This window comes from Prionailurus viverrinus, chromosome B3 (assembly GCF_022837055.1).
Source record: "Prionailurus viverrinus isolate Anna chromosome B3, UM_Priviv_1.0, whole genome shotgun sequence".
Lineage (NCBI taxonomy): Eukaryota > Metazoa > Chordata > Mammalia > Carnivora > Felidae > Prionailurus > Prionailurus viverrinus.
In genome coordinates, this window is record NC_062566.1 from 120,118,659 (window position 1) to 120,143,736 (window position 25,078).

A 25,078-nucleotide genomic window follows, 5' to 3' on the forward strand; every position below is an offset into this window, starting at 1 on the left:
GGAAGCCATGGTGGCAAGGATGGATGAGGAAGAGCAGAGGTTCAGCAATATAGAGGACAAACTTATGGAGAATAATGAAGCAGAAAAAAAAAAGAGGCAGACTAAGGCAAATGATCATGATTTAAGAATTAGAGAAATCAGTGACTCATTAAAAAGGAACAACATAAGAATCATAGGGGTCCCAGAAGATGAAGAGAGAGAAAAAGGGGTAGAGGGTTATGTGAGCAAATCATAGTGGAAAACTTTCCTAACCTGGGGAAAGACACAGACATCAAAATCCAGGAAGCACAAAGGACTCCCATTAGATTCAACAAAAACTTACAATCAACAAGGCATATCATAGTCAAATGCACAAAATACCCAGGCAAGGAGAGAATCATGAGAGCAGCAAGGGGAAAAAAAGTCCTTAACCTACAAGGGAAGACACATCAGGTTTGCAGCACACCTATCCACAGAAACTTGGCAGGCCAGAAAGGAGTGGCAGGATATATTCAATGTGCTGAATCAGAAAAATATGGATCCAACAATTCTTTATCCAGCAAGGCTGTCATTCAAAATAGAAGGAGAGATCAAAAGTTTCCCAGACACACAAAAATTAAAGAAGTCCGTGACCACTAAACCAGCCCTGCAAGAAATTTTAAGAGGGACTTTCTGAGGGGAGAAAAGAAAGACGAAATCATACATACATACATACCAAAAGCAACAAAGACTAGAAAGGACCAGAGAACACCACCAGAAACTCCAATTCTGCAAGCATCATAATGGCAATAAATTAATATTTTTTAGTACTCACTCTAAATGTCAATGGACTAAATTCTCCAATCAAAGGACATAGGGTAACAGAATGGATAAGAAAACAAGATCCATCTATATGCTGTTCACAAGAGACCCACTTTAGATTTAAAGACACCTTCATATGGAAAGTGAGATGATGGAGAACCATCTATCATGCTAATGGTCAACAAAAGAAAGCAAGAGTAGCCATACTTATATCAGAAAATCTAGAATTTAAAATAAAGACTGTAACAAGAGATAAAGAAGGGTATTATATCATAATTAAGGGGTCTATACACCAAGAAGACCTAATAATTGTAAAAATTTATGTGCCAAATGTATGAGCACCCAGATATATAAATCAATTAATCACAAACATAAAGAAACTCATTGATAGCAATAGCATAATAGTAGGAGACTTCAACACCCTGCTCACAGCAATGGACAGATCATCTAACCAAAAATCAACAAGGAAACAATGGCTTTGAATGACACACTGGACCAGATGGACTTAACAGATATATTCAGAACATTTCACCCTAACACAGTGAAATATACATTCTTCTCCAGTGGACATGGAATGATCTCCAGAATAGACCACACACTGGAACACAAATCAGCCTGCAACAAGTACAAAAAAAACAAGATCATATCATGAATATTTTCAGACCACAATGCTATGAAACTCGAAATCAACCACAGGAAAAATTTGGGTAGGTAACAAATACATGGAGACTAAAGAACATCCTATTAAAGGATGAATGGGCTAACTAAGAAGTTAAAGAGGAAAATAAAAAGTTCATGGAAGCCAATGAAAATAACACCACAACACAAAACCTCTGGGACACAGAAAAGGTGGTCATAAGAGGAAAGTATATAGCAAACCAGGCCTTCCTAAAGAAGGAAGAAAGATCTCAGATACACAATCTAAATTCATACCTTAAAGAGCTGGAAAAGGAACAGCAAATAAAACCCAAAACCAGCAAAAAACAAGAAATAATAAAGATTAGAGCAGAAATTAATGCTATCAAAACCAAAAAAAAAAACCACAACAAAAAAACAACAACAACAAAAAAACAGCAGAACAGATCAATGAAACAAGAAGCTTGTTCTTTGAAGGAATTAGCAAAATTGATAAACCACTAGCCAGTTTGATCAAAAAAAAGGAAAGGACCCAAATAAGTAATATCAAGAATGAAAGAGGAGAGATCACAACCAACACAACAGAAATAAAAACAATAATAAGAGAATATTATGAGCAATTATATGCCAATAAAATGGGCAATCTGGAAGAAATGGACAAATTCCTAGACACATATACACTACCAAAACTGAAACAGGAAGAAACAGAAAATTTGAACAAACTCATAACCAGTAAGGAAATCGAATTAGTAATCAAAAATCTGCCAAAAAACAAGACTCCAGGGCCAGATGGCTTTCTAGGGGAATTCTACCAAACATTTAACGAAGAGTTAACATTCTCTTGAAACTGTTCCAAAAAATGTAAATGGAAGGAAAACGTCCAGACTCTTTCTATGAAGCCAGCATTACCTTGATTCCAAAACCAGACAGAGACCCCACTAAAAAGGAGAACTATAGACCAATTTCCCTGATGAACATGGATGCAAAAATACTCAACAAGATATTAGTCAACCGGATCCAGCAATATGTTAAAAAAATTATTCACCACAACCAAGTGGGATTTAAACCTGGGATGCAGGGCTGGTTCAATAACCACAAACCAATCAATGTGATGTGATTGATCACATCAATAAAAGAAAGGACAAAAACCATATGATCCTCTCAATAGATGCAGAGAAACCATTTGACAAAATATAACATCCTTTCTTGATAAAAACCCTCAAGAAATTAGGGATAGAAGGATAATCATAAAAGCCATATAGGAGCAACCCAATGTTAATATCATCCTCAATGGGGAAAAACTGAGAGCGTTCCCCCTAAGGTCAGGAACAAGACAGGGATGTCCACTCTCGCCACTGTAATTCAACGTAGTATTGGATGTCAGCCTCAGACAACACAAAGAAATAAAAGGCATCCAAATCAGTCAGGAGGAGGTCAAAGTTTCACTCTTTGCAGAGGACATGATACTCTATATGGAAAACCCAAAAGATTCCACCAAAAAACTGCTAGAACTGATCCATGAATTCAGCAACGTGGCAGGATATAAAATCAATGCACAGAAATAAGTTGCATTCCTATATACCAACAATGAAGCAACAGAAAGAGAAATCAAAGAATAGATACCATTTACAATTGCACCAAAAACCATAAAATACCTAGGAATAAATCTAACCAAAGAGGTGAAAAATCTATACACTGAAAACTATAGAAAGCTTATGAAAGAAATTGAGGAAGACAAAAAAAAAAAAAAAAAAAAAAAAAAAAAGGAAAAAGATTCCATGCTCCTGGATAGGAAAAACAAATATTGTTAAAATGTCGATACTACCCAAAGCAATCTACATATTCAATGTAATCACTTTCAAAATAACACCAGCATTCTTCACAGAGATAGAACAAATAATCCTAAAATTTGTATGGAACCAGAAAAGACCCCAAAGAGCCAGAGCAATCTTGAAAAAGAAAACCAAAGCAGGAGGCATCACAATCCTGGACTTCAGGCTGTATTACAAAGCTGTAATAATCAAGCCAGTATGGTACTGGCACAAGACACTCAGATCAATGGAACAGAATAGAGAACCCAGAAATGGACCCACAAGCGTATGGCCAACTAATCTTTGCAAAGCAGGAAAGAATATTCAGAGGAATAAAGACAGTCTCTTCAGTAAGTGGTGCTGGGAAAACTGGACAGCGACATGCAGAAAAATTAACTTGTATCACTTTCTTACACCATACATAAAAAGAAACTCGAAATGGATGAGATACCGAAATGTAAGACAGGAAGCCATCAGAATCCTCGAGGATAAAGCAGTCAAAAACCTCTTTGACTTTGGCCACAGCAACTTCTTACTCAACACATATCCAGAGGCAAGGGAAATCAAAGCAAAAATGAAATATTGGGACCTCATCAAAATAAAAGGCTTCTGCACTGAAGGAAACAATCAGCAAAACTAAAAGGCAACAGACAGAATGGGAGAAGATATTTACAAATGACGTATCAGATACAGGGTTAGTATCCAAAATCTATAAAGAACTTATCAAACTCAACACCCAGAAAACAATGAATCCAGTTAAGAAATGGGCAAAAGACATGAATAGACACTTCTCCAAAGAAGACATCCAGATGGACAACTGACACATGAAAAAATGCTCAACATCACTCATCATCAGGGAAATACAAATCAAAACAACAATGAGATACCACCTTACACCCATCAGAATGGCTAACATTAACAACTCAGGCAGCAACAGATGTTGGCGAGGATGCAGAGAAAGAGAATCTCTTTTGTACTGCTGGTGGGAATGCAAACTGGTGCAGCCACTCTGGAAAACAGTATGGAGGTTCCTCAAAAAATTAAAAATAGAACTACCCTACAACCCAGCAATTGCACTATTAGGTATTTATCCAAGGGATACAGGTATGCCGTTTTGAAGAAGCACATGCCCCCCAATGTTTATAGCAGTGCTATCAACAATAGCCGAAGTATGGAAAGAGACTAAATACCCATCAATGGCTGAATAAAGATATATATATATATATATATATATATATATATATATACACACACACACACACACACACACACACACACACACACATACATACAATGGAGTATTACTCGGCAATCAAAAAGAATGAAACTTTGCCATTTGCAACTATATGCATGGAACTAGAGGGTATTATGCTAAGCGAAATTAGTCAGAAAAGACAAATATGACTTCAGTCATATGAGGACTTTAAGCCACAGAACAGATGAACACAAGTGAAAGGAAGCAAAAATAATATAAAAACAAGGAGAGGGACAAAACATAAGAGACTCTTAAATATGGAGAACAAATGGGGGCCGGGTTGTGGGAGGGGTGATGGGCTAAATGGGAATGGGGCATTAAGGAATCTACCCCTGAAATCATTGTTGCACTATATGCTAACTAACTTGGATGTAAATTTAAAAAATAAATTAAAAAAAAATCAACCTCAGTGATAAAGGCCTGATGATATTTATTTAAATTATAAAAGCTGATTATAGGTAACCTACCCTAATTAAAGTTAATAGACAAAAAGAAGCAATATAAATTCCTAAGTAAGTTAGGATTATTTTTAGATTTTATTTATTCATTTTAATGTTTACTTATTTATTTTGAGAGAGAGAGAGAGATTGAGAGAGAGAGAGCACAAGCAGGGGAGTGGCAGAGAAATGGAGAGACAGAGAGAATCCCAAGCAGGCTCCTCACTGTCAGCACAGAACCCTATGCAGGGTCTAACTCATGAACTGTGAGATACGACCTGAACTGAAATCAAGGGTCAGATGTGGGCACCTGGGTGGCCCAGTTGGTTGAGTATCTGACTCCAGCTCACGTCATGATCCTGTGATCTGTGAGTTTGAGCCCCAGGTCAGGCGCTATGCTGACAGCTCAGAGCCTGGAGCCTGTTTCAGATTCTGTGTCTTCCTCTCTCTCTTCCCCTCCCCCACTCACACTCTGTCTCTCTCTCAAAAATGAATAAACGTTAAAAGAAAAAAAAGAGTCAGATGTGTAACTGACTGAGCCACCTGTGTACCCCAAGATTTTATTTTTAAGTAATCTCTACCCCCAGTGTGGGGCTCGAACTCACAACTCTGAGATCAAGAGTTGTGTGTTCCACTTACTGAGCAAGCCAGGTGCCCCCTAAATAAGTTTTTAAAAGCAAATGGTTATTTGAGTAATAAAAACATATTATACTTAATATGCTTTAAATAAAGGCCCAGTTTGTGCTTTGTGGGATTTGACCTTTTTTTTAAATACCTATATTTATAATTTTCTAAGTAAGTTCTTTATATGAAAAGAAATTGCCTGTAGTTATGAGTAGCTTGCTTAAAAAATTAAGCATCCAATTGTTTGTATCATTATTTATAATATTAAATAAAATGAAAAACATATTCAACAACAGAGAATTATTTAACTTATGTTACACCATTAAAACAATGCAATTAAAATAATGACTTGCCTTAGCAGTACTTGTTTAAATCATTTTAAAGACATTAAAATTCACGTGTATAACAATTTATCTATATGAGAAAAAGCTTTTGACATGATATTAAGTTTAAAAACATATAAAACAATAAACAATTGATGACAATCAGGTACAGCTATGATTAGTGAAACAAAGATTGGAAGGCAAGTGCATCATGTTTCATTATTGCCGTGTTTTCATGTTGAAATAGCAGGTGGTACTACCAACATTTTTAATAAAAATTACAATGATTACCATAATAAACATTCTCGTGGGAAAATTTTTGTTCCTATCATTTGTAATTGCCTTACAACAAATCCCATAAATAGACATATTAGATCAAAGAATGTTTCCAAAACTTCTTATCTAGTGCCAATTGCTACTCAGAAATTTTTATACAAATGTACAGTCCATCAGGCAGTAAATAGGATGCCCCCTTGTAACTTTCATTTTTATTTAATTAATTTATTTCTGATTTATTTTTATTTACTTATTTTTTTTTTATTTTTAATGTTTACTTTTGGGAGAGAGAGAGAGGCAGAGGCAGAGAGAGAAAGAATCCCAAGCAAGCTCCGCACTGTCAGCTCAGAGCCTGACATGGGACTTGATCCTATGAACTGTGGGATCATGACCTGAGCTGAAATCAAGTGTCGGATGATTAACTGACTGAGCCACCCAGGTGACCCCCATTGTAATTTTTAAAAAGAAAAGAAAAATGAAGTAAACTATCAACATTTGAGCCTTTTTTTCCCAAATGGGGTTCTAAGATCCATTGTGTTTTATGATTACTATAGAAAATATGCAAAGAAGTTGAGAAGACATCATTGTCATGTACTGCTGCTTTTCAGCATAGTAACAAGTGTGTTTGGAAATTGCCTGTTTTCTCTGATTAGGAAGCTTTGTAGAGATCCACAGGAAATATATTTCCAGTAGTTTCTGTAGTCAAGGGGAAGGGAGCCATGACTGCTCTGAGTGAGACCATTCTGTAATTATCGCCCCTTGAAGACCACTTCCAATCTCTGTAAGCTAGGTAAAGTAATTTATGTCTGAATATTTCTCATTTTTAAGAACAGTTCTTACTTTCACTGAGTTCTGTTTGTCTGGTTTTCCCATGCTAATGTTTAAATACTTTATAGAATTTTGGCCAAGTCCTTATTTATATCTTTTAATATAACTGTAGGATTTTTAAAAATGTAATCACAATATAATCACTTTGCATTTAGTCCTTCAGTAAATCCTAGGAAAATGACAGAATACCTGTTCAAAATGAGATGTACAGCTTTAACTTTTTTGTTTGTTTGTTTCACCACAAATTGCCACACTTATCTTTGCTTTGGACACCGCTGCCTGAAATTTTCTGTAACTGAAACACAACGATAAAATGTAGAGTTTAAGGAGACATAATAACGTCTGGAACCAGGATACTTATATTTGACTTTTTCTCTTTATGAAGTTCCAGTTCCTTCATCTAACATGAGGATAATAATAGTAAGTGCCTCTAGGGATTTTATGACTTTCAACAAGATAATGTAAAACATACATTTCTACATATCACTAAGTGGGTGCCAGGTCTTGCTTCATTTATCATCATTATGATCACCACCATAACCAAACCTGTGGTGGATAAGCTTCTTAATCAGTAGGTCTCAGATACTGAAAAGTGGGTTTTGTTTTTGTATTTGTTTTGTTTGTTTGTTTTTTGAGAGAGAGAGTGCAAGTGAGCAATGGACAGAGAGCGAATCCCATGAGGGGCAGATAAAGAGAGAGAGAGAGAGAGAGAGAGAGAGAGAGAGAGAGAGAGAGAGAGAGAGAAGGAGAGAGAGAGAAGTGAGGCTCACTCAATGCAGGGCTCAAGCTCACCTGATGTGGAACTTCAACTCACGAACCATGAAATCATGACCTGAGTCTAAGTCAGATGCTTAATGAATGAGCTGCCCAGGTGCCCTGGAGAGGGGTTTCAAATGAAGATTCTTGGACCTCATGTCCAAAGATTCTGATTCAGCTTGTGGGGCTGGGCCCAGATAATTCTGATGTAAAAAGGTTCCACTGACTACATTTTGAAGTTCTGACTTACAGCTGGTCTAAGAATTAAAATGACATGAGACAGATTAACAGGAGGAAACAAAGTTTAATTTTGTAAATATGATGAATTCACACAGACATGAGGTTCCAAAGACAGGCAAAATGAAGGACATATGCCATCCTCATCCAAGAAGGGGATGGGGTATGGGACTTCAAAGAAAAGGAAAGCAATTCATGGGAAGATGAAAAAAGAGTAAATGTTTGACAAACAAATGTTCACTGACCCATACGGAAACAAGGGGACGAAGAAAGGAATTTTAACAAACAGACTTTGCTAAATTCCTCCCTGTCTACCTAATTCATATTTTACTGTAGTTATCTATGGTGATAGCTCCCTTCCTGGAACAGGTCCTTTATCTAAATTCTTTCAGGCAGTTAGGGGAAGGTCACAATTTCTTCCTGGGTCATTTGGACCTTGATTGTTTTCTGTGTGAAATATAATCTGCATGCCAAAGTGGCACACTGTGGAGCAACTTGCCCTCGGTCCCTACAAGGGTTAAGGTAAGGAGCTTAGCTCTCCTTTTTTTTTTTTTTTTTAAGTTCAATCACATGGAAGTAGAAAAAAACAGAAAAACTGTTTCAACAAGGCAACCTGTTTCCAAACTGATTATCCCATGTTAAATGTGAATAACTATTGATGATCTACCAAATAGTACACATGTTGGGAATAGAGAGCCCTCTTGCTTTCTTCCTGTTGCTTTCCTTCTGGGGAATTTTATTGTTCTGTGGGTGGTGGATCAGAACAGACAAAGGAGTGGACCCATAGCAGGATACCATCAGGAAGCACCCAAACAGTGGTCAAGATTGGAATACAGATGCTGCATGGCCTAGGTACATTCTTAAATCCCCTGTGGCTTAATCACTTAAATCCACTGTGCCCACTTTCTCATCTGTAAAATAGGGAACTAATACTATCTACCTTATAGCATTTTTGTAACAATTAAATGATGGGATTTTGAAATAGGATGACTAAAGTTGAAGTGCATTTTAATTAATCATCTTTGTTCAGCTGTCTTCCTCCCTAAAGGTTGGCAGTCATTGATCAAATAATGTATCCTATCTCTTCCTCTCCCCAGCCAAAGACGGTGCCTATGATACTGAATACAAATTATAAAAGGAAACATGGAACACTGGTCAAGCAAAATGTATTGCTCTGCCTGCAATTTCCCCTTCTCTACTCCAGATATTAAAAACTAATTCTCTCAGTTATTCATTGCTGGCAGAGATGATTAATTTAATCTTTATAGATAAAGTAAAATGTTTGGACAAAAGGAGCAAATACTCTGCTGAGGCTAATTGTAAGGCACATTCGGGTGAATAATTCATTGTGTGCAGTATAATGATATCATAGATGGTTAGCCAAGAACAAACATCAATTCTATAAAGAGAATTAAACTAAAACCAAGTCCATTTGGCAGCAGAAGATGAATATAGTCCTTACAGCCAATATGGATCTCGTTTTGGTAGATCCTACCAGGGCCCAGAAGGATTCAACTGTTAGCAATTTATGATAGTCTTCTATCATGATTGCCTTTATTTCTCAGTGCTGACTTTTCATATTCAGCAAAATATTTTGAGTATCACCTGGTGTTTAGAATTGTGCTAGTGTAAGAGGGACACTGGAAAGATCCCATACTGCTGCTATGCGTGGTGGCTGTGTATGTGACTTAATCTCGATGAGCTTTCAGTTTCTCACCAGAAAAATGGAGAAAGCAAACATAGGATTGCTATGAGGATAATATGAGATTTATTTAAACATCACTTAATATAGTGCTGAGACTGTAGCAAGTACTTGGTCAGGGAGAAAGATGGAGACATGTAATATGTGTACATGGGTATATCTATAAAAATATACATGCATATTATAAATAACATTTCTGTCTATCCTACCATCCAGCTATCTTCCCTTTTACCACCCAGCCTTATTCATTTTTCAAGGTATTTTCCTTTCTTCCACACATTTTATAATCCTCATCAACAAATACAAGAAGAAAACAGATGGAAAGATTCTTTTCCTCATTAGTAGTTAAAAATGCAAATTATAGCACCCTGGAAATGAGGATTTAAAAAAAAAAGATAACATGAGCTGATGTGGCTAAGATAAACTAGTTCCTTACTAACAATACTTTACAATCTTTTTGTAAAGCAATATTTCAAAAGTAAGAGCCGTAAATGTGCTCTTAGTCAGCATCCCTTCTCAAAAAGTGTATCCAAATGTGCCAGAAGCAAAAATTTAGTGACACAATTAATATCTTCATGGGTAAACCTAAGATGGAAAAAGTTTTAAAAAACAAACACCACAAATGGAAGACTATGTAATTTATGGCACAACCAAACAATGGAATGTAACAGAACAATTAAAAATGGTAATAACATATAAAACATGTAAAAACATGAAAAATATTTATGACAATGTAAATAAAAATGCTTAATAAGTTCTATATCAAGATTATGACTAGACTACGCATATGTGAAAGTTATAGCGAAAAAAAATATATGAGCTTTTAATGAGGTAAAATTAGCAATTTTTGTGATGACAATTTTTTGGAATTTTTAAAAATCTTGGCATTTTTCTTTATTGAAAAGTGAAGATCAAAGTCTTACCTACTGTGTGACAGCTTCTCACTGAACTGAAATTATATGTACTTTCTTCCCTTTTTAAAAATAATACAATGCCATTTAGTTGTACTTCTTATTCTGGACTTTCCATATATTATTTTTTATTACTTCCACTGACTTCCTGCTTGTTTATTTCTTCCCAGAAAGCCTTTAAATCCTTTAAGGGCAGAGGTTGGGTAATTTCCATTTTACAAATAGCTCACAATATCTTGCCCTGACCCGAAATTCAGTAAAGATAAGATAAACTGAAGAGAATTGGCAACAAATATGAATGAATCACAAAAGTATTACCAATAAATTTAGATAAAACTGATTTATCAATTTGGGAGCTGGTTAACCAAACCAAAATGCTTATTAGGCACCTTCATGCAGGATAAGGATAAGGAAAGGCACTTGGGGCTTTGTTCTCTTGATCCCTTCAAGGTTCACCTTAAGTCTGGTGTCACTAATGTACTGCCTCCTGCTGCTGTTCTTTCCATCCTGGATTCTTACAGATGTGTTTATTTCCTTGATTTTCCCCCAAACACCATTCAGATAAGCCATTTGCATCTATGTCAGACTCACTAAAGATTTGGCAAAATAGATACGCACACTCACACAATGGGAACTTTTGAAAATGGAAGGTTAGATACTCTTTGTATCAGTCACATTCTAGTCAGGAAAGCAGAAAGCACACTAAACATTTAAACAGAGAGGACTTAACAGGAAATTATCTGAACAGGCATCTGAGGTGAGCAACTGGGTATACAAATGAACAATGGCCTGGTATGTATTACAAAAGAACTCTGACCCTTGAGCTCTGTAGAAGTCAGCCCAGCACAGTCAAGACTTGACCAATGAACACTAGTTTCCCTATTTTCTTTATCCACTATCCACCCTTCCCCCAACTTTGGGGAGTATGTCCCAAACCAAATATGCTCTCCAAATCAATCCCATGATACCCTGCTTCTAACTAGCCTGCCTCCAAGATTCCTCATTCCAACAAGCCCCAGTCAGAGCACACCTGAAACCTTCCCCTTCTTTCACCATAAAGATTCTCTACTCTCAGTCTGCCTTGGAGTTGCTGCCAAGTGCACGTGATGGTGGTTGACTCCTTTGCTATGGAAAGCGTTGGATAAATAGCCTGTTTGTTCTCATTTTGGAGTTCTTTGTTTTTTGCCACAGTTTGGAATTTAAAAATGAGGTTACACTGAGGTAATACAAAGTTAATAAGCACTGCAAGTCACCACCACCCTTAGTGTTGGAGGAGAAAAAAGGAGATATTAGAGCCTAGAAGCTCAGACCCCACACAGTTGAGGAAGGGGTTACCATCTGGCTGATGATAGCAAATCAGGATCTTGGAGAGGGATCTTGGCTTATGGCTGGGTCTGAGCCCTCTGAGACAAGGATGCTGCCCCTCTTATCTGGTACATCTAAGAGGGTACAATGAGGCTGGTCCTGGAAATGCCAGAAGATAGACGCTGAAGCTGACTGATGCTATTTGAATGAAGTTCTTTGTCAGGTGGATGGTTATAGAAATAGCAAATGGCTCCAGTGACAAGAATAGCAAACAAAGGGGAAGGAGCAAGTTCCCAGCAAGTCCCCAGACTCATTGTGGCAAAAACTAACAAAGGCAGCTGACAAAAGAAAATGCTTAGATATATAGCATCTAAGCAACACCATAGCAAAGTAGAGTATAGAAAGGCAACAGAGGAGAAAGACAACCTCTTAATAATTAACACCCTCTGTCCTTAAAAGAAGTTTAGCCACCCACACTGCCCAAAGCCATTATTAGTTAGCTTTTTCTTCCTTTGTTTTCTTCTCATTCCTTTCTGAATCATCTTTATTTTCTCCAAACTCCCAAGAAACATGACTCTTTCTTTTTTTACATTGCATTCTTCTAAACTATGCCCTGGGAGACTCACTGTTTGTACCCTAAATCTGCCAAATGGAGGCATTTTGCTTTACAAAAACCTGTTGCTCTAGAGGAAAAAAAAAAAAAAATTATACTACTCCCTTGGGAGACAGAAGCAGCTGCCGCCAATTTGGACTTCTAAAAGCCTTTTTGTCCTTGTTTACTTTGTTATGCATGTTTCCATGATATCTGTGCATATGTGCTGGCAGATGCTAGGGTGACTGCAAACGTGAGGTTTCTAGGAAGTGGCATCTCACTGTGGGAAAATGCATGTTCACAAAGGTAAGGGCAAGAAGATTCAGTGGTGGGGGAGGGTAAAGGAATGCAGATATAGGGAATGAGGTCAAAGTTGGGAAGCTCTCAGAGTCCATACCTGCAGAAGAATGTTTTCTTCTGTTAACTTTTCAAAGTAATATAATTTGAAAAGATGATCCATGTTCATTGTAAACAACAAAACAGCATTGTTGGTATGTAAAGATGTGAAAATCCTCCCTCATCCTCCATTATTTCCACTTCCCAGGTATATCCACTTTTTATTGCTTGGTATGTATTCTTTTTTTCAATAGGTAGTCCCCTCCCACACTGCCTTGGGTTTAGCCACATGACTTGCTTTAGCCAATGAGATGATAGCAAATCTTATACAAGTAGGAGCTTGAAAAACGCTCCTGCATTAAGGTTTGCCCTGTCCTGCTGTTGGCAACCTTTCTACCTCATGTGAACAAGCCTAGGCTGGCTTCCTGAAGGGTGAGAGACCACATGGAGGAAGGCCTCAGTCACCCTAACCATCCCTGACTTTCCAGCAGAGGCCTGGGCATGTGAGTGAGGCCATTCTCGACCATCCATCCATCCTCAGCTAAGTGAGAACAACTTCCAAACCCATTCATTGACTCATGAGAATAGATGTTTTAAGTAACTGAGTTTTGAAATGGTTTGTTGCACATTGTAAGTTAGTTCATAAAGATGAAAAGATATAAATAGGTTTTTATTTCTGTGTATAAATATTACAGGTTTAAAAATATTTTTTATTTATAGCCACGTGAGTAACATATGGTTACATTCTTTAAAAATCGTAAGCATCCAGGGGTCCCTGGGTGGCTCAGTCGTTTAAGCATCTGACTCTTGATTTTGGCTCAGGTCATTATCTCACAGTTTGTGGGGCTCCTCTCTGACAATGCAGAGCATGTTTGGGATTCTCTCTTTCTCTCTCTTTTTTTTCTCTCTCTCTCTACCCTCCCCCCCCCGCCCTTCCCCTGCTCTCTCTCAAAATAAATAAACTTAAAAAAAGAAACAGAAAACATTCTCTCTCTCCCTTTGCCTCTCTCCCCTTCTCATGTGCATGCTCTCTCTCTTAAATAAAAAAAAATTAATTTAAAAAATCACAAGCCTACACATAAGGTGAAAGAATCCCTTTAATCAGTAGCCACCATCCAAGTCATCAGTGGGTATGTGTTCTTCTGGATCTATACCTGCTTTGTGAATTAGAAAACAGATTTTACTTTCTTCACTTTTTACTTTATTCACTCAACAGTATGGCTTGGAAATATCTCCATCTCAATGAACTTAAGTCTATTCCTACATGCATGCACACATGTACCTTACTGCTTTACTACCTAAATCTTTATAATATGAAATCTGTTAAATCAAGTTACTCTCAATTTATTCTTTTACAAAGCTGCCTTTACCTTCTTTCACATTTATTCTTTCACTTGAATTTAATATTCATCTAGTCAAGATAGATGAAATATCTTGTAGGGAATTCTGGGGGATTACACTGAATTTATTAAGTTTGAAAGACTTAAGTTTATCGTATTGCACCTCCCATTCACATATTATATTTCTCTTTTACTTAGGTCTTGTCATCACCTTCAGCAAAATTCTATAACTTTCTATATATTATTATACATTTATTTCTAGACTCCTTTATCGTTGGTTTATATATTGTGTTTCCATCAGAAGAAGGATCTTTATTTTGTTTAATGCTTATTTATGATTATTTTGACAGAGAGAGAGCAGGGGAGGGAGGGAGGGAGGGAGGGAGGGAGAGAGAGAGAGAGAGAGAGAGAGAGAAAATCCCAAGCAGGCTTCATGCTTAGCACAAGGCCTGATGTGGGGCTTGACCCTGTGAGATCATGACCTGAGCCAAATCAAGAGTCAGACACTTAACCAACTGAGCCACCAGGCACCCCAGAAGGATCTTTAAGTCTATTATGTTCCACTGGTACATAGGAGAGCCCTAGATTTTTTTGTTTTTTGCGTTATCTTTTATCAGGCCACAATACTGAACTTTCTTATTCATTCTAATAGGAAAACTAAGACAATCAACTGACAAACTCTAGAGGTAATCTTATTACTTGTAAATAATGATTAATTCTTCCTTTCACTATGTATATCTCATATAATTTTTTTTTATTTTATTAGATTAGAACTCTGGTGTAGAGTATTAAAGGTGTTAGTAGGCATCTTTAGCTTCTGACTTTGATGGGAATATTTCTAGTGATTCACTATTGATCATGATATTTGCTATGGGTTGCTGGTAGAAATTTTATATCAAATTAGAGTTGTTTCTTAGTTCTCATTTTCTTGGAGTGTTTTTTTTAAAATAAAGAATGGGTGCTGAATATCATCAGATGCTTTTTCACTATCTATTGAGATAGTGCTTTCCTTCTTATTTATGAGCTGAATTATCATAATAAATTCTATTATTAAACTACTCTTGCATTTCTGAAATAAATACTAGTTTTGTTGTATTATTTTCTAAAACACTACAATGCCTTTTTAGTAGTATTTTACTTTAGTAAAATACTGTTCACAAATGAACTTTTTCAATTTATTTTCAACTTATTTTTCAACTTATTTTCTTATTGTCTCCTTATCTACATTTAATAATAGATTATAGTTGACAAGAGGAACAAGAGGATTCTAACTGGAAGAGTCCATTTATATGTGGATTTTTTTTTGATACAGTGCTGTAAATGTATTTTCTCTTATTATCTTTTTTTAATGTTTATTTTAGTTTTGAGAGAGAGAGAAAGAGAGAGTGTGCACTCACAAGCAAGCCAGGGGAGAGGCAGAGAGAGGGACAGAGGATCCGAAGCAGGCTCTGCGCTGACAGCAGAGAGTGTGATGTGGGCTCAAACCCATGAACCATGAGATCATGACCCAAGCCAAAGTTGGGTGCTTAACCGACTGAGCTACCCAGGTTCCCCTCTTTCTTATTATCTTCTTAATAACATTTTATTTTCTCTAGCTTACTCTATTGTAAGAATACAGTATATAGCATAACAAAATATGTGTTAATTGACTATGTTATCTGTAAGGCTTCCTTCTGGTCAACAGTAGACTGTTCATGGTTAAAGTTTTGGACTTTCAGGGTGCCTGGGTGGCTCAGTCTGTTAAGCGCCCGACTTTGGCTCAGGTCATGATCTCGCCATTCATGAGTTTGAGCCCCCGGGTCGGGCTCTGTGCTGACAGCTTCAGATGCTGCTTCAGATGCTGTCTCCCTCTCTCTCTGCCCATCCCCCGCTCATGCTCTGTCTATGTCTCTCAAAAATAAATTTTCAGCTGCATGTGGGGTCGGCACCTGTAACCCTCATGTTGTTCAAGGGTCAGATGTAATTCAACTCCTTTATCCTTGATGGTGTAAGAGTGGCTTATAGTTATCTCTAGGTATAAGGTACTGTGTTTGTATGTCTGTTTGTATGTGTGTGTTTTGTTCTGCCAGTGACATATCTACATTAAATTCATGCAAATTCTTCTCTCCTCATCTATCTCTCTATCCACCATCTTTCTCACTCTCCCTGTCTCTATAAATCTATCAAGTATTCATCTATATATAAACTATTGCCTCCTCTGAGTAATTTTGATTTTCATCTTCTAAAATAGCTGCTGAAATTTTTATTTGTATCTTCAGTGCCTCCCTTTTTTCTTGTGTTTTTCTCAGATTTTTGAGATAGCATTTGAAAATGGTAGTGAATACTCACATAGCTCTTTATAGACAGGCACTGTTCTCAGTGTTTTTCATGTATTGACTCAATTCAATCTTCATAGCCACCTACTTCTGGTTGAACATGATAAACTGTATTAGTTGGGATTGATTTGGGAAAACAAAACACCCCAGATATTTCAGCAAAGAGTACTTAGGGGATTGGTTAAACAAGTTTGGAACACTGAAAAATCAACATGAGAACAGTGAAGTAACCTAGAGCCATATGGAAGTAATAGTGGCAAAAAGTGGCTGCCACCTATAAGTGTAGGGAAATTTATGAAAGAGTTTCAGAACCTAGAAACTCCATAGAATTGGAGGGCAGAATTCTGAGCAGGAGATGCCAGTGTAGGTCAGGTAGGCAGAGGAGGGGTCTCTTAGAGATGAGGCAGTGCCCACTGTATGGATATTGATGAGGGAGAGTGAAGAAGCTTGTTCTGGGATGCCAAAAGAAGGTAGAAGACTAGAACCAACTGCTATTTCCAGGATTACCTCCTATTGTTAGGACCCTGGTAACATTAACTACAAACAAACCAGAAAATTCCTACCCCTGCCTCTTAGTTGTGCTTTTTGTGCTCTCTGTGGGCATAACTTTATAGTTCATAAAATGACAAAGAGAAATAAGTTTACAAATTCATAGCTCCAGCTTCATAGAGAAAAATATTGTAGGATATACTTAGAGTTTAAAGAAAAAAGCTTAATAATGAGCACCAAAAATTTAAATAATTTTTCTAATGTCACACAGCCAGTAAGTATAGAGCTAGTATTCAAACCTAGACAGTCTGTTTCCAGCATCTGTGCTCTTAACCACCACACAATATTACCTCTACAACTGTTTAAATTCCAGAAAATTACTTAATACTATCTCACTAGTTTCTCTCGAACTATGGTCTTTCTTCTGTTCTGCCCAACTACTGGGTATTATTTCAATGATGAGAGTTTTGTTTATTTTTAAATTTTTAAAATTTTATAATGGTAAGAACACTTAACATGATGTTTATGCTCTTAAATTTCGAAGTGTACAATACAGTGTTGTTAACTATAGGCCTAATGTTTACAGTAGATCTCTAGAAGTTGTTCATTTTCTATTATTGAAACTTTATACTCACAGAATAGCAACTCCTCATTCCCCCCACCAGGCCCTGGCAACCACTATTCTACTCTCTTCTTCTCTGACTTAAACTATTCTAGGTAGCTTATATAAGTGGAATCATGAAGTGTTTGTCCTTCTGTGGCTGGATTATTCTACTAAGTATAATGTCCTCAAGGTCCATCCATGTAGTCACATATTCTTTTTTTAAGGCTAAATAATATTCCATTTTTTTTCTGTATAACACCCTTTCTTTACCCATTCATCCATCAATGGGCATTTAAGTTGTTTCCACATCTGGGCTATGTGTGAATAGTGCTGCAGTAAATATGGAAGTACTAATATCTCTCGATTCTTTTTGGATAAATACACAGAAATGGGATTGCTGGATCATATGCTAATTTTATTTAATTAATTATTTGTTTATTTGTTTAGTTACTTATCCTCAAGCTAGCTAACATATAGTGTAGTCTTGGCTTCAGGAGTAGAACCCAGTGATTCATCTCTTACGTATGACACCCCATGCTCTTCCTGAAGAGTACCCTCCTTAATGCCCGTCACCCATTTAACCCATCCCCATCAACCCTCAGGTTTTATGGTTTGCCTTTCTCTCTGTTTTCATCTTATTTTTTCCTTCCCTTCCCCTATGTTCATCTATTAAGTTTCTCCACATGTGAATGAAATCAGATGATATCTGTCTTTCTCTGACTTATTTCGCTTAGCATAATAGCCTCCAGTTCCATCCACATTGTTGAAAAGGCCAAGATTTCGTTGTTTTTTGTAAGAACTTCCATAATATTTTTCATAACAGCTACACTCTTATATTCTTATCAACAGTATTCAGAGGTTCCATTTTTCCCCATATTCTTGCCAATAATGATGACAGCTTTTCTTTATATATTAGGTTAATTTTATTATGGGTCAAATATCTTCTTACATTTCTGAGAATATAAATTATAGTTACCCTAAACTTCTTGTTATGATTATTCTTCTAAGTCTCTGTCCTCATGATTAAGTTACTCTTTTATTGAGGAACAACAAACTACTAGCTTTCCTCAAGTGGTCGATGACTTTTTTTAAGTAAGTCACTTTAATGTTTTTTGTTTTTTGTGTGTGTGGTTTTTTTCTACAGTAGAATAAATAGTTCTCTTGGTAATTGCAGACATATGAGGCTCTTGGGTAGTATTAAGAAACATCTCAGTAATGCTGGTTTTCCAGATTGGCGTGTAGTCTTCAATAATTGTCAGGAGTTACTTACCTGAAATTGATACCAAAATATAGGGCCACATTTATGCATCCATTATTTTCAAGATTGCTGGTAACCTGTGGGTATAATTTCCCCCAATACTTTGCCTTCTTGTGTCCCAAGGTCCAACCTGCTCATGTTCACCTCAATGACACTCCTTTGGTAATGATACCCAAAGTTGCATATAGTGGGGATAGGACATTCTTATTTATACCAAGTATTGATAGGCAAAAGGTGCTGTTCAGTTCAGGATGAGTTACGTGCACTTTTGAAACATAAATCCATTGGCTTAATGAGTCTTTCATATTTAGGTGGTTTTTGAGTAAAGCCATTTCCAACAAAGCAGACTTTAGTAAATATCCTCTTCCACATCTTCTCCTTTCTCCTTTCTGTTCAAATAACTTAATACTTCTGTTTCTTTCCAGACAGGAATTTGGGCAGAACTTTCCTCCTGTCATTTTTTGTTTTTGTTTAATCATATTAGAAAGTATTTTAGCTCAGGACTGTTCCCCTCTGTCCAGTGGATTTGCAGGTACTGCTCCTTGTGGAGTCTTTTTTTAATCATTAGTTTGTTTGGTGCTTCTCTTTTCTTGCATCTTGGTAGTTTTCATTTGTATTTTGTCAGCATGGCTCTATTTATGGTAGAGCTTAGCATTCAAACCAATCATCATTTTTGCCTTTGAACATTTATGAGCCTCTTGACCTTCCTTCTTTCTCCTTTTCTCATGCTAATCCAAATTCAATATGTTCCTTTTGTGGCATGGTGATAACTGCCAAGCAATCAGGTGCAAAGAAGCTCTCAATTTTGGGGTCTCAGAGATGTATGAGCTGACTCCACACCAGCCACCACAGGAAGGGGACAGTTATAAAATGACCAGTTCCAGAAAAAGCATGATGTAATTGGTAACTATTGGTGTGCTTTCATGTCTATAGCCAAAATACCTTGCTGGATTGACTGTCCACTATGGGGAGAGGTGAGATGAATTGCTGTGGCCTGGATTGAGCAGGTTTCTTTCAGAGTAGAGAGGCTTGGGTGCAATATGGCAGCCTTCAGCATTATCCCATTTCCTTGACCCCAAATTCTTACAGCCTAATACCCTCCTACCTCCATCTCACCTGAGTCTGAAACCTCTGTGGCTGTTCTCTGGACTAAGAAAGTGGGTTATGCAGAATCTGTCCTGCTTGGTTCTCTCTTCCGATAACCGTTTGGTTACTCTTAGTACCTCTCTTGAACCCAGAGTCCACTACACTTGGTTATGAAGCTCCTTTGGGACTGCTCCTAACTTTTCTAGAGGCAAAATATGTTCTATGTCTTGGGAACTTAAATTTTTTCTCACTTCATTCTTCTCATTTCCCGTTTTTCAAGAATTTTTCATGTGTTATGGTCCATTAAGAGTTTTCATTCTTGATTGACATGCCAGATGTGAATTTTAAAAAGACAATACATAATCATTTGTAGAGATATTTTATGACATGGAGTAGCTAAAGTAGTGCTAAGTCTGCCATCCAGAATGAAATTTTACATCTTTTTTTTAAATGGGTTTTTTACTCTTCATAATATTTTGGAACATTTTTAGTGAATCAATTAAACACACTTCCATGAAAGTAGGTACATGTTATTTTAAGGTTGCAATAGTGTTGTAGATATGACTATACCACATAGACATTCCCATTGATGACCATTTTCATTTCTTTCCAATTTTTACTGTTATAAACAATACTGAAATAGTGCATCACATACTTTTGAAGTTGTCTCTATAGAATCGATTTTTCAGTGCAGATTTATAAAGTCAAAAAGATATATTCATGGGATGTGGTTTTCAGAGAAAGAGATCATTCTTTCTTCTCCATGTTTTTGTTAACCCCATTTGCATTAGATCAAGGTGCTTATTGTTCTGGCTATTTCAGTCCAGGGAGTTGAGTGATGGCCCGTCATCTATAAGTATCCTCATTTAATCAGAGTAGTAGAACCAGGACAGAGATGGGTATTCAAACACACAGAGAAGCATGACGCAAAAAAAAAGCATCACCCATGGATTCCCAGAACATTAAAATGGGGCTACAATATCTGTTGATAAATAAATGACAGTGTTTTTCATTAAAATGTTTACTTAGAAATATGCAGAAAAATAACATGTCCTGGAGTCAAACAACTAATTTCTAAAAATTATCAGAAGCTTTACACACACCAAGAAACATTTAATCCTTTTCAGCAAAGAGATCTTTTCTTCACATCCTAAATCCTTTTTCTCAATAGACTCAAATCCCAACATCTGTTTTCATTCCTCTTTTAAACATCTTCTTACCCATTCTGGACTTCTTTCCAACAATTAACACTTTCAAGTTCTGTTCCTTTCTCTTATCCTCATGTATAAGCTCCAAAATGTCTGTGTCAGAACAAACATCTGATAAACCTACCAGAATAACCCTGGGTACAAAAGTTATTAATCTGAGATTAACTAATTCATAACAGACGACCAAAATATCACTAGAATTTGCTAGAAATGTGCTGTGTGTGACTTGTTATTTTTTCTAGAAACTATAAGAAAGCACAGGCAGGACATACAAACACACACACATACACACAGGAAAGAAGGAAAAAAAAAAAAACAATTGCTTTGGCAGATGGTGTTTCAAAAGCCATGTTTCCAGTTCTACAATTGCAGAACCTTGCCATTTCTCCCATCAGAAGGTAGAGTCTAATGTTCACTCCTTGAATGTAGGTCAACATTTGTGACTGCCCAATAAACAGAATGCAAAGGAAGAGATACTGTGTGACTTTTGAGGCTAGGACACAAAAGGTGATACAGCTTCCATCTGGCTCTTTCTCTGGGACACTCACTTTTGGACCTTAGCCACCAAATTTTGAGGAGTCCAAGGCTCCATGAAGAAGCCACCTGTAGGTGATCTGGTTGACAGTCCTAAATCAAGTCCCAGATGAAAGCTATTATCAATTGCCAGGCATGCAAGTGAATAGCCTCCAGATGATTCCAGTCCCTAGTCTTCCTTGGTAGTATCTTCCAGATGAGGCTTCATCAATATGGATCAGAGACAAGCCATCTTTCCTGTGCCCTATTCAAGTTCCTGACACATAGACAATCTGTAACAAATGGATGTTTTTGCCTTATTTGGGGAAATCATGGAAAAACAACTTTCACCCTTATAAAAATGGAATACTCACCTTGAGTTACTGAAATTAATAAATATTGAAGCATATATGTTTAAAACATCAGGTTTGAACAAGGCTGGACACATTCACACCCTTCCATCACCAATGCTGGTTCTAGTGTAGAATTAATTATTTTACTAGAGATATGAATCAATATCAATGGATCTCAGATGTTTCAGGTGGGCACTTCTTCCTGTCCTTTGGTATTTTCTCTCCTGTGTAGCTGAAAATGTTTAAAATTGCAATAGATTCTCCTAATGTTTAATTGAAAATTTCCCTTCCTATGTTTTAAGGCATTGTCTCTAAGGTTCCTATCTAATGTCAGCCTTGACCCTCCTATTGCATGCTGTATACTCTACTGAGATTCATTTCTCTTTCTTGGCACCTGCATTCTCTGTTAGGTTGGTAGAGTTGAATAAGAATTAATAATTTATTCATTTGGAAGAAATTGATAAGTTTATTATTTAGCAAGTATATTTCAGAATGCCTTAGGCTTATCTATTAAGGATTCCTATACTCCTTTAGATCATAAAAAAAAAAAAGCAGTAAGGTTTTACCCAAGACACCTATTAGGTCAGCCCTGCAAAAAAAAAAATCAAATTCGGTAAGACCTTGTTTTGTTTTAGTTTTAGTGAGCAAGACTCTTTGCTTGGACTCAAAGCTTGATGCAACAGTTAATGGGAAATTTTATCTCTTTCTGATGATGTGCAAATAGTCACACAGTTGAGTGTGAGTCTTATATTCAATCAAAGATTAAAGCCTACGTTCATTTATGGTGTCTCAGGTTCTGTTTTGGTAATGAAATTCAGTGTTTTAAAAAAATTCACTCTGCAGCTTGTTCTAACACAATTGCTATCTGACTACATTTATAACCTACACCATACCATTTATGGATAAAATAATGAAATTTCACAGAGAATTAATTCAATGTTCTCAGAGGAATTTTCCATATCTGTTTTTTTCTTTACTTACCAAAAATGGCTGTGTGAATAAGGGAGGGCAAAGACATGGGAAACTAGATTCTATTCCATTGCTGCGGTTTGATCTAAAGCAACTAAGAGACATTCTTTTTTCAGGTTCCTCAGATGGAAAATTTTCCACTCATGTTTGTCCTTTATCTTCCTAGGTGAGGTATAGATAATGAATGGGATACTGTTGCTGATTTGAAGATGAATATGTTAGAGAGGTGTTAGGATTAAATAATAATTTGCAATTTGTGGTATTAAATAGTCTAGTGTTACTTTTAAATCACTACCTCATAAATTAGAGTTGCCAAAAGTGATCTAAAATGGGAAATATGTAGGGGCATCTAGGTGGCTCAGTCGGTTAAGTGTCAGACCCTTGATTTCAGCTCAGGTCATGATCTCACAGTTTGTGAGATGAAGCCCCATGTCAGGCTCCATGCTGACTGCACAGAGCCTGCTTAGGATTCTCTCCCTCTCTCTCTCTGAAAGTAAATAAATAAACTCTAAATAAAATGAGAATATGTAGCATTAATACTCTATTCCTTGTGTCTTGAAAACCAGACATGTTTGCTGCTACAGCTACTTTATGATTCTTGGTGTACATGTATATATACATGTGTATGTTTACAAAATGAAACAAAGACCAGAGAAGTATATCCTTTGAGAGAAAGTGCATACAAATAGGAAAAGGTTTTTACCCTGAGGTTATTGATAACTTTCTCTCCAGTTCCTTTCAGGATTTTTCCTTCAGATAATCATGGAGCTGAGAGAGTAGAACAGAACTCACCCATACTGGATGTTACACTTGATGGATGTTTTCTACTCCTTTAGTGTAGCTTCTCATCTCAAGCAGGCTTCCTTTTTGGCAGTTCCCAATCATGACAGAACTATGTATGTAAGAGAACTCAGAACATAGACATAGCTAGAACATCTTCATTTGTTATGAGCTAAAATATAAGTGTGCTTATATGAAATGTGTCCTTGTGTTTGTTTTGGTTTAAAATAGGTTTCTCTGATTCTGGGTTGAGCTTCATATTCTAGCCCATGAAAATAATCTTCCAGATGGATTTATTAGGCAGTTAATTTAGTACTTTCTAGTCATGGCAATAGAATTTTGAAGTGGCCCTATTTTTTTCCCTCTTTTTGGACTACTGCAAAATATCCTCCACTCAGTCAACACGTAACTGTGAACTATGGTGTGTGACCAACTCTATTGGTGAAACTATCTATTCTTGCAAGAAATAAGGGCATGCGGATTTGGGAGGTTAGTTTGTGCTCCACAGTCACAATTCTTTTTCTTTTAATGAACTTAGGACATTATTCTCAAAGCATTCAGGGGGCAGGTCTTTCTGGCATTTTTTCTTATAATAGCCATAATCACCATTAGTACTACTGTCACTGCATTCTGTTTTGTGGATACCTACCAGATGTCAGACATTGCTCTCCATGTTCAATATGTTATCTTCTTAAACTTTGTGAAATAGATATAACCCCTTGTTTTACAAATGAGTAAGTCATAGTCACCAAAGCATAGTGGATATAGTAAAATTATTGGTGTCACAGAGACTTGAACTCAGTCTCTGCCACTTCAGAGATGTAATATTATTGCTTAAGGCATTGGATTTTTTTTTAATCTCAACGTCATAAAAGATTTAAAAAAATGTTTGGTTTGAGGGAACCATGAAGCAAAAAACAAATGAAAGAAAAACAAACAGCAAAAAAACAAAACAAGCAAACAAAACAGATAACCAGACTTTAAAGATTCTTTCCCCACCCCACCCCCCTTCAGGTGTCTAAACTGTTGTAAAAATGACCAACACCCATGTTGATCAGGTGAACTTGAACTTCTGATTAATTTCCCTTGAAGTTTAATAAATCAGTCATTCTTACTGATAAGCTGAAGTGTTTAAGTAACCAAGGAATTCATTTTATGTGTTTTTATATATGTATTTAATTTCTAAACTGCCTAAAAATATTATTTTTGTCCTAATTTTAAGCTACCATGAAGTTATGACTGAATCTCTGGTTAATCAAGAGTTTTTATCATTTCAGTTTAAATCATTCTCTTATAGAAGAAAACAAGTATTATTTTAAGTATTAACCAAAGTTGATTTTAAGTTATCATGTCT

At 36.5% G+C, this 25,078-nt stretch overlaps 1 pseudogene; it reads right to left on the bottom strand.

The window, feature by feature from the left end:
- Positions 1-7,183: 7,183 nt before the first annotated feature.
- On the bottom strand, positions 7,184-24,387 carry LOC125168137 (ribosome biogenesis protein NSA2 homolog; annotated as a pseudogene).
- Positions 24,388-25,078: the final 691 nt, after the last annotated feature.